This window comes from Panulirus ornatus, chromosome 12 (genome assembly GCF_036320965.1).
Source record: "Panulirus ornatus isolate Po-2019 chromosome 12, ASM3632096v1, whole genome shotgun sequence".
NCBI lineage: Eukaryota > Metazoa > Arthropoda > Malacostraca > Decapoda > Palinuridae > Panulirus > Panulirus ornatus.
In genome coordinates, this window is record NC_092235.1 from 5,126,060 (window position 1) to 5,137,799 (window position 11,740).

Consider the following 11,740-nt stretch of genomic DNA (forward strand, 5'->3'; position numbering starts at 1 on the left):
GTATTTCACTCTGAAGAAACCAGACACCAAATGACCTCTTCCCACACAAAAAAAGTGGTTCCTACACAGCAATCGCCAAAGATATTTTAAATGTTTTACCAAAGATATCTTAAATGTTTTACCGACTGACGGGAGTCAATTTCCCAAGATGGGTCATGCCAATATAATCTCATTATCTCTCTTGACTTACCCCCAGAAGGTTGTTAAGTCCATGAACCAAGCTATCACAACCCATAGTCACACCTCTCTTACACCTCATTTGATAATCAGACCCTTACAAACATATCTGTGATACCTGGTGATGATAATGCGAAGTTTGATGCCAGCTGATGTGTGTATGTGTGTGTGTGTGTGTGTGTGTGTGTGTGTGTGTGTGTGTGTGGTAGTAGTACAAATAGGAAAATACAGAAAACTAGAACAGTTTCATGTTTGGTGCAAGTGTTTTCAACCGTGTTTATATACCGTGTGTGTATCTTACGACCACTTTATAGTGCACTTATGGAAACAAGGCATGTGTGTCCGTGGCGCTCTGGAGCTGCCAGGAGGCAGCTTTCAACGTAAAGTATCCTCTTCCCTAAACTGTATAATTGGACCTAACGTCTTTATCATAAAGTCAAAATGATAACTTGCGAAGTGACTTAGTGAACCAAGGACTCGGTGAAGAATGTCACAAGCAGTGGTCGTGTATATATAAAGGGGAAAAGTATGGGTAACTTCGGTAGACTTATTGTACCAAAAAAGTAATAATGATTTATATGAAGGAATTGGAAGGAAATATTTCGGTACAATATGAAAACTGGTTATAAAAGGGATACTTTGTGCTAATATGAAATTTTGCAAAAGAAAAATGTACAAAGATAGACCTGTGTTCCCAATAGTACGAAGCATATTAATTTTCATTAGAATGAGGGTATCACAAAACATCTAAAATGCAGAAGCTTAATCATTTTTTCCAGATACAAAAGAAAAGTATATTAATTTCTGTACGTTCTCAACAATTCACAATTCTATGTTTACAAGCAATGGCTTGATACTTTTTTCATCACCATGTAGGTCTTATTTGAGTTGTTTTGATATCAATTTTTGCACCGTTTTTGATGTTATTAACAGGTGTTGTATTTGGCAATCATTTTATTCATTTACTTTACTGTCAGGCAGACATTATAAGATTAATCTAACTCAATTTGAACCTTATTCTAATAATTACATGTATTCTCTTGTGTGTGTTTGTGTGTTTGTTCCCAAGATCCTGTATTTCGCTTTAAAAAATTATGTGAAATATGACTGACTATATTTCCATTTATACAGAAATACTCTTGCATATCAGTTTGTTATACTTTGAAAGAATTATCTTTCAAAGATAAATTTTGTACACAACTAGGTCTGCTACACCTATAGTCTAAACTGTGATAAGAGGAAAATCATTTTTCCCCAATTATTAGAAACTGTACATCGTTCATGTACATTTGAAATAATCTTTTTATATAATTTATCCCTGGGGATAGGGGAGAAAAAATACTTGCCACGTATTCCCTGCGTGTCGTAGAAGGCGACTAAAAGGGAAGGGAGCGGAGGGCTGGAAATCTTCCCCTCTCTCTCCTTTTTTTTTTTTTTTTTCAAAGAAAGGAACAGAGAAGGGGGCCGGGTGAGGATATTCCCCCAGAGGCTCAGTCCTCTGTTCTTAACGCTACCTCGCTGAGGCGGGAAATGGCGAATAGTATGAAAGAAAAAAGAAATATATATATATATATATATATATATATATATATATATATATATATATATATATATATATATATATATGTGTATATATATGTGTGTATATATATATATATATATATATATATATATATATATATATATATATATATATATATATATATATATATATATATATATATATATATATATATATATAAATATATATATATATATATATATATATATATATATATATATATATATATATATATATATATATATATATATATATATGGTTGCTCACCATAGTGAGACGAAGGGTATTCGAGTACTTACTATTTCGAATAGTTGTTTCCTATTATACAGTCCCTTAGCCTAGCGGTTAGCATGCCTGCCTCTTGCACAAGGGGTCCCAGGTTCGATCCTGGCTGATGGAGCTTTGTATGTTCTATGAAGGTGCGCGTTCATATACACTTTATTCGTATATATATATATATGTATATATATTTATATTTATATATATATATATATATATATATATATATATATATATATATATATATATATATATATATAAATATATATATATACATATTTATATTTATTTATTTATTTTGCTTTGTCGCTGTTTCCCGCGTTTGCGAGGTAGCGCAAGGAAACAGACGAAAGAAAAATGGCCCAACCCACCCCCATACACAATTTACACACACACACGCCCACACACGCAAATATACATACCTATACATCTCAATGTACACAAATATATACACACACAGACACATACATATATACCCATGCACACAATTCACACTGTCTGCCCCTATTCATTCCCATCGCCACCTCACCACACATGGAATACCATCCCCCTCCCCGCTCATGTGTGCGAGGTAGCACTAGGAAAAGACAACAAAGGCCCCATTCGTTCACACTCAGTCTCCAGCTGTCACGCAATTATGCCCGAAACCACAGCTCCCTTTCCACATCCAGGCCCCACACAACTTTCCATGGTTTACCCCAGACGCTTCACATGCCATGATTCAATCCACTGATAGCACCTCAACCCCGGTATACCACAACGATCCAAATCACTCTATTCCTTGCCCTCCTTTCACCCTCCTGCATGTTCAGGCCCCGATCACACAAAATCTTTTTCACTCCATCTTTCCACCTCCAATTTGGTCTCCCTCTTCTCCTCGTTCCCTCCACCTCCGACACATATATTTTCTTGGTCAATCTTTCCTCACTCATTCTCTCCATGTGCCCGAACCATTTCAAAACACCCTCTTCTGCTCTCTCAACCACGCTCTTTTTATTTCCACACATCTCTCTTACCCTTACGTTACTTACTCGATCAAACCACCTCACACCACATATAGTCCTCAAACATCTCATTTCCAGCACATCCATCCTCCTGCGCACAACTCTATCCATAGCCCACGCCTCGCAACCATACAACATTGTTGGAACCACTATTCCTTCAAACATACTCATTTTTGCTTTCCGAGATAATGTTCTCGACTTCCACACATTCTTCAAGGCTCCCAGAATTTTCGCCCCCTCCCCCACCCTATGATCCACTTCCGCTTCCATGGTTCCATCCGCTGCCAGATCCACTCCCAGATATCTAAAACACTTCACTTCCTCCAGTTTTTCTCCATTCAAACTCACCTCCCAATTGACTTGACCCTCAACCCTACTGTACCTAATAACCTTGCTCTTATTCACGTAAGGGTAAGAGAGATGTGTGGAAATAAAAAGAGCGTGGTTGAGAGAGCAGAAGAGGGTGTTTTGAAATGGTTTGGGCACATGGAGAGAATGAGTGAGGAAAGATTGACCAAGAGGATATATGTGTCGGAGGTGGAGGGAACGAGGAGAAGAGGGAGACCAAATTCGAGGTGGAAAGATGGAGTGAAAAAGATTTTGTGTGACCGGGGCCTGAACATGCAGGAGGGTGAAAGAAGGGCAAGGAATAGAGTGAATTGGAGCGATGTGGTATACCGGAGTTGACGTGCTGTCAGTGGATTGAATCGGGGCATGTGAGGCGTCTGGGGTAAACCATGGAAAGCTGTGTAGGTATGCATATTTGCGTGTGTGGACGTGTGTATGTACATGTGTATGGGGTGGGTTGGGCCATTTCTTTCGTCTGTTTCCTTGCGCTACCTCGCAAACGCGGGAGGCAGCGACAAAGTATAAAAAAAAAAAAAAAAAAAAAAAAAAAAAATATATATGTATGTGAGAAATACTTAGAAAAGCAAATGGATTTGTATGTAGCATTTATGGATCTGGAGAAGGCATATGATAGAGTTGATAGAGATGCTCTGTGGAAGGTATTAAGAATATATGGTGTGGGAGGCAAGTTGTTAGAAACAGTGAAAAGTTATTATCGAGGATGTATGGCATGTGTACGTGTAGGAAGAGTGGAAAGTGATTGGTTCTCAGTGAATGTAGGTTTGCGGCAGGGATGTGTGATGTCTCCATGGTTGTTTAATTTGTTTATGGATGGGGTTGTTAGGGAGGTAAATGCAAGAGTTTTGGAAAGAGGGGCAAATATGAAGTCTGTTGGGGATGAGAGAGCTTGGGAAGTGAGTCAGTTGTTGTTCACTGATGATACAGCGCTGGTGGCTGATTCATGTGAGAAACTGCAGAAGCTGGTGACTGAGTTTGGTAAAGTGTGTGAAAGAAGAAAGTTAAGAGTAAATGTGAATAAGAGCAAGGTTATTAGGTACAGTAGGGTTGAGGGTCAAGTCAATTGGGAGGTGAGTTTGAATGGAGAAAAACTGGAGGAAGTGAAGTGTTTTAGATATCTGGGAGTGGATCTGGCAGCGGATGGAACCATGGAAGCGGAAGTGGATCATAGGGTGGGGGAGGGGGCGAAAATTCTGGGAGCCTTGAAGAATGTGTGGAAGTCGAGAACATTATCTCGGAAAGCAAAAATGGGTATGTTTGAAGGAATAGTGGTTCCAACAATGTTGTATGGTTGCGAGGCGTGGGCTATGGATAGAGTTGTGCGCAGGAGGATGGATGTGCTGGAAATGAGATGTTTCAGGACAATGTGTGGTGTGAGGTGGTTTGATCGAGTAAGTAACGTAAGGGTAAGAGAGATGTGTGGAAATAAAAAGAGCGTGGTTGAGAGAGCAGAAGAGGGTGTTTTGAAATGGTTCGGGCACATGGAGAGAATGAGTGAGGAAAGATTGACCAAGAAAATATATGTGTCGGAGGTGGAGGGAACGAGGAGAAGAGGGAGACCAAATTGGAGGTGGAAAGATGGAGTGAAAAAGATTTTGTGTGATCGGGGCCTGAACATGCAGGAGGGTGAAAGGAGGGCAAGGAATAGAGTGAATTGGAGCGATGTGGTATACCGGGGTTGACGTGCTGTCAGTGGATTGAATCAAGGCATGTGAAGCGTCTGGGGTAAACCATGGAAAGCTGTGTAGGTATGTATATTTGCGTGTGTGGACGTATGTATATACATGTGTATGGGGGTGGGTTGGGCCATTTCTTTCGTCTGTTTCCTTGCGCTACCTCGCAGACGCGGGAGACAGCGACAAAGCAAAAAAAAAAAAATAAAAAAAGTATATATATATATATATATATATATATATATATATATATATATATATATATATATATATATATATATATATATATATATATTATCATTATACTTTGTCGCTGTGTCCCGCGTTAGCGAGGTAGCACAAGTAAACAGATGAAATAATGGCCCAACCCACCCACATACACATGTATATACATATACGTCCACACACGCACATTTATATACCTATACATTTCAACCTATACATATATATACATAGACATATACATATATACACATGCACATAATTCATACTTGCTGCCTTTATTCATTTCCGTCGCCACCCCACCACACACGTAGTGACAACCAGGGCCCCACTCCTGCACATGGGCGAGGTAATGCTAGGAAAAGACAACAAAGACAGGACAGGAGAGAGAGGCTTGGGACGAGAGTCAGGCAGGACAGGAGAGAGAGGCTTGGGACGGGAGTCAGGCCTGTGTTATGGCTTCAGCTTCTGTTGAATTCTTTATAAAATTAAGAACACGACATATGTAGACAGAATTGCCCAAACTCACCTCAATCTGCTACCGTCCACCAGACTGGCCCAGGAAATACGTATAAATGAGATTGTATCATCCCAAACTCGTTTTAATGGTTAATGATAATCCCGGGTTATATATATGATTCGACTATTATTAACATAAGTGTAAACATGGCAGATGATATTCAGTGTACATAATAACTGCTCTGGCTCTGTGTCGTGGCTTCACCAACTACCCAGTCACACCTAATATAAGCAATATATATTTTGACGTCCCTTTATCCCAATATCATTTCTTACGTTTATTTTCAGCAAAAATGTTTTGTATCTAATATAGAAATTTGGTGTAAGTATTTGTTGATTGTTCATCAGCAAGGCGTTGTATCTTTGTTATTAAAGTTCATTTCATACAATAGATCATGTTCTACATAACTGTGTCTATCTAGATAAAGATATATTCTTAAGAAATACGTTCTATCTAACATAGATATTATGTCTTATATAAATATCTTTAAAAGTTCTCATGTGGGGCGATGTTTTAGAGTTTTGTATTAAAGTTTATCACTTGTAACTGATCAAGTATTACAAAGTTGTTTTCATTCTTTTCTTCAACAGTATTGTCCACATTATCTGCCAAGTAGAGTGGTTGAGAGCAGTATTGTAGAGACGTAGTGTCACAGTTGGTTTGATCAAGTCCAGGACTTGGCGCCTCCATAATGACAACTTGTAGGTTATTTCCTTGTAATTATCTGTATGTCTTGTAACGTTGACCACCACACTAATGTGTGAGTTACTGATGTCTTCATAAACAGCCTGGGAAGGACCCAGTCATCTGTTGATGTTGGAATTCCTTTGTATTTCCACAGGAGGCGATGCTGATCCTAAGTCAAGGTATTTCACAATCTAGGATTCCTTATGCCTTCTAGTTACTTATGTTTGGTATCTGATTCCATCCCAACACTCGATATTTATGATGTGTCATTCTGTTTATCTTGATCACATCAATATAATCAATGGAAGTGCAGAGCATTTCTCAACATAGCTGCTCCACTCTGTCACATAATGCCATACAAAATGTGTTACCGGACTCCACCCGTAAGTGGTTACACCGGGAATGACAAGTCATCTTCGGCGAGGCGGTATCGTTGGTAAAGGAAGCAAAGACATGGTACAGTCCAGTCAATAATCTTGCTGCAGAGATGTGTACCATATCCTGCTCCTGCATGGAGTGCAGCCAGGAAGGTGTAGGAGGCACATGGATGTTGTCCTGGGGTTGTGTAGTTATGATGATATTGTTCAAACCACCAACAACCATTTCTCAAGGTTTCGTGACCTAATGGTGGTCAGTGGAAGTGTAGATGTCTTCGTTATATGTACAATGGATCACGGTACACAGGGGGTCCCAGGCTGGCCTACACACAACTGGTCATGTTGTGGTGTGTGTGTGTGTGTGTTGGCCAGACGGGCAGCCAGCCGGACCTTAACGTAATATGAAGGAGAGGATGGAGGAGGAGGTGGTCCACTATGATGATACACCTGCTGAGTTCTGGCAACGTGTCGTCTATGGTGACGAAAACACCTTCACCTCAGATGGTCATCCACAAACATAACATTATGTTGGCCCTAACACCAGGCTACTCTCTCTCTCTCTCTCTCTCTCTCTCTCTCTCTCTCTCTCTCTCTCTCTCTCTCTCTCTCTCTCTCTCTCTCTCTCTCTCTCTCTCTCTCTCTCTCGTGGCTGTCTATTCCTAACAATATGTGCCTCAGCTTCATCCATATCCATAGATTGGTGTTGTCTGTAGGTTGGAGAATGCCTCACTACTGCAACGTAACTGAACGTCAAACAAATTGAAGGAAATACGTAACTACCTGCAGCCTTGTTATCCCATAACATAGTAACTATCTGCTGCCTTGTTATCCCACAACATAGTAACTATCTGCAGCCTTGTTATCCCACAACATAGTAACTACCTGCAGCCTTGTTATCCCACAACATAGTAACTACCTGCAGCCTTGTTATCCTACAACATAGTAACTATCTGCAGCCTTGTTATCCTACAACATAGTAACTATCTGCAGCCTTGTTATCCCACAACATAGTAACTACCTGCAGCCTTGTTATCCCACAACATAGTAACTACCTGCAGCCTTGTTATCCCACAACATAGTAACTACCTGCAGCCTTGTTATCCTACAACATAGTAACTATCTGCAGCCTTGTTATCCTACAACATAGTAACTATCTGCAGCCTTGTTATCCCACAACATAGTAACTACCTGCAGCCTTGTTATCCCACAACATAGTAACTACCTGCAGCCTTGTTATCCCACAACATAGTAACTATCTGCAGCCTTGTTATCCTACAACATAGTAACTATCTGCAGCCTTGTTATCCCACAACATAGTAACTATCTGCAGCCTTGTTATCCTACAACATAGTAACTATCTGCAGCCTTGTTATCCCACAACATAGTAACTATCTGCAGCCTTGTTAGGTTTCTACTGTATATATGTCACACAACCGTAACTAGTTTAACATATTGACATGATTCAGCAACACCTACACAAACATTAATGATCAATAAAACCTCCATCATGATGTGGTATGTTTGACATACACACTTCACTATCACTTATACCGTCACAGTGGACGAGTCTGAAGGATTAATTATCGTGCCCTGGCAACCTACCGGACGCACCGGCAGGTTGCCAGGGCACGATAATTAAACCTTCAGACTCGTCCAGCACCACGACTATAGAAGGGTTAATGATGTGTGGCTACTGTATGATGGGCTTTATGTTTCACACACGAGGCACAACATGTGGTGGTCAGCCACGAGCAGGAGTGGATGTGTCACTGCTGGATGATTGTTGGCCTGGATGATGAAGGTCAGCCACGAGCAGGAGTGGATGTGTCACTGCTGGATGATTGTTGGCCTGGATGATGAAGGTCACCCACGAGCAGGAGTGGATGTGTCACTGCTGGATGATTGTTGGCCTGGATGATGAAGGTCACCCACGAGCAGGAGTGGATGTGTCACTGCTGGATGATTGTTGGCCTGGATGATGAAGGTCACCCACGAGCAGGAGTGGACGTGTCACTGCTGGATGATTGTTGGCCTGGATGATGATGGTCAGCCACGAGCAGGAGTGGATGTGTCACTGCTGGATGATTGTTGGCCTGGATGATGAAGGTCACCACTAGCAGGAGTGGATGTGTCACTGCTGGATGATTGTTGGCCTGGATGATGATGGTCAGCCACGAGCAGAAGTGGATGTGTCACTGCTGGATGATTGTTGGCCTGGATGATGATAGTCAGCCACCAGCAGGAGTGGATGTGTCACTGCTGGATGATTGTTGGCCTGGATGATGAAGGTCACCACTAGCAGGAGTGGATGTGTCACTGCTGGATGATTGTTGGCCTGGATGATGAAGGTCAGCCACGAGCAGGAGTGGATGTGTCACTGCTGGATGATTGTTGGCCTGGATGATGAAGGTCAGCCACGAGCAGGAGTGGATGTGTCACTGCTGGATGATTGTTGGCCTGGATGATGAAGGTCACCCACGAGCAGGAGTGGATGTGTCACTGCTGGATGATTGTTGGCCTGGATGATGAAGGTCACCCACGAGCAGGAGTGGATGTGTCACTGCTGGATGATTGTTGGCCTGGATGATGAAGGTCACCCACGAGCAGGAGTGGATGTGTCACTGCTGGATGATTGTTGGCCTGGATGATGAAGGTCACCCACGAGCAGGAGTGGATGTGTCACTGCTGGATGATTGTTGGCCTGGATGATGAAGGTCACCCACGAGCAGGAGTGGACGTGTCACTGCTGGATGATTGTTGGCCTGGATGATGATGGTCAGCCACGAGCAGGAGTGGATGTGTCACTGCTGGATGATTGTTGGCCTGGATGATGAAGGTCACCACTAGCAGGAGTGGATGTGTCACTGCTGGATGATTGTTGGCCTGGATGATGATGGTCAGCCACGAGCAGAAGTGGATGTGTCACTGCTGGATGATTGTTGGCCTGGATGATGATAGTCAGCCACCAGCAGGAGTGGATGTGTCACTGCTGGATGATTGTTGGCCTGGATGATGAAGGTCACCACTAGCAGGAGTGGATGTGTCACTGCTGGATGATTGTTGGCCTGGATGATGAAGGTCAGCCACGAGCAGGAGTGGATGTGTCACTGCTGGATGATTGTTGGCCTGGATGATGAAGGTCAGCCACGAGCAGGAGTGGATGTGTCACTGCTGGATGATTGTTGGCCTGGATGATGAAGGTCACCCACGAGCAGGAGTGGATGTGTCACTGCTGGATGATTGTTGGCCTGGATGATGAAGGTCACCCACGAGCAGGAGTGGATGTGTCACTGCTGGATGATTGTTGGCCTGGATGATGAAGGTCACCCACGAGCAGGAGTGGACGTGTCACTGCTGGATGATTGTTGGCCTGGATGATGATGGTCAGCCACGAGCAGGAGTGGATGTGTCACTGCTGGATGATTGTTGGCCTGGATGATGAAGGTCACCACTAGCAGGAGTGGATGTGTCACTGCTGGATGATTGTTGGCCTGGATGATGATGGTCAGCCACGAGCAGAAGTGGATGTGTCACTGCTGGATGATTGTTGGCCTGGATGATGATAGTCAGCCACCAGCAGGAGTGGATGTGTCACTGCTGGATGATTGTTGGCCTGGATGATGAAGGTCACCACTAGCAGGAGTGGATGTGTCACTGCTGGATGATTGTTGGCCTGGATGATGAAGGTCACCACTAGCAGGAGTGGATGTGTCACTGCTGGATGATTGTTGGCCTGGATGATGATGGTCAGCCACGAGCAGGAGTGGATGTGTCACTGCTGGATGATTGTTGGCCTGGATGATGAAGGTCAGCCACGAGCAGGAGTGGATGTGTCACTGCTGGATGATTGTTGGCCTGGATGATGAAGGTCACCACTAGCAGGAGTGGATGTGTCACTGCTGGATGATTGTTGGCCTGGATGATGAAGGTCAGCCACGAGCAGGAGTGGATATGTCACTGCTGGATGATTGTTGGCCTGGATGATGATGGTCACCCACGAGCAGGAGTGGATGTGTCACTGCTGGATGATTGTTGGCCTGGATGATGAAGGTCACCCACGAGCAGGAGTGGATGTGTCACTGCTGGATGATTGTTGGCCTGGATGATGAAGGTCACCCACGAGCAGGAGTGGATGTGTCACTGCTGGATGATTGTTGGCCTGGATGATGAAGGTCAGCCACGAGCAGGAGTGGACGTGTCACTGCTGGATGATTGTTGGCCTGGATGATGAAGGTCACCCACGAGCAGGAGTGGATGTGTCACTGCTGGATGATTGTTGGCCTGGATGATGAAGGTCAGTGGTGTCGGATGACGGTTTACCACAGTCATATATGTTCCGATCCTGAATACTGAAAACAAAGGCTCCGCCGGGAATCGAACCCGGATTAGCTGTTTACTAGATAGATGTGCTAACCACTACACCACGGAGCCACTTGTCAGTGGCGGAAAAATTTCTTATTTATTAACAAACGTGACTGAGGACTTAAAGAATCTGGTACAAAAATAATGGTTATTGTGATAAATGATTTATTTATGATACATATGTATTGTGTTGCATTATAATGGTTGTTCAGAACCAAGATCCTTAAACCTGAATCCTAAAAGATTAAAGAATAAAAAAGTTGTGAAAAACATAAACATATATATAAATAAACCACAGAATATATTTTCCTTGGGATATCTAAAAGAAAATGCAATACAAGGAGCTAGTTTAAGGCAGGAGTATTTCATCTTTGAACAAAACATTTACATCTACGTCCCTTATCTTTCGTCATAATTTCTTATGTTTACTATCAAGAAATGCCTTTTATCTAACATAAAAATTCTGTATAGGTATTTGATTAATGTTCTCCAACGACGCGTTGTATAACTCT

At 42.6% G+C, this 11,740-nt stretch overlaps 1 non-coding gene across 1 annotated transcript; it reads right to left on the minus strand.

Moving 5' to 3' along the window:
• Positions 1 to 11,225: 11,225 nt before the first annotated feature.
• Positions 11,226 to 11,297, minus strand: TRNAT-AGU (transfer RNA threonine (anticodon AGU)). Its single transcript has one exon. It is a non-coding gene; the product is annotated as a tRNA-Thr (tRNA).
• Positions 11,298 to 11,740: the final 443 nt, after the last annotated feature.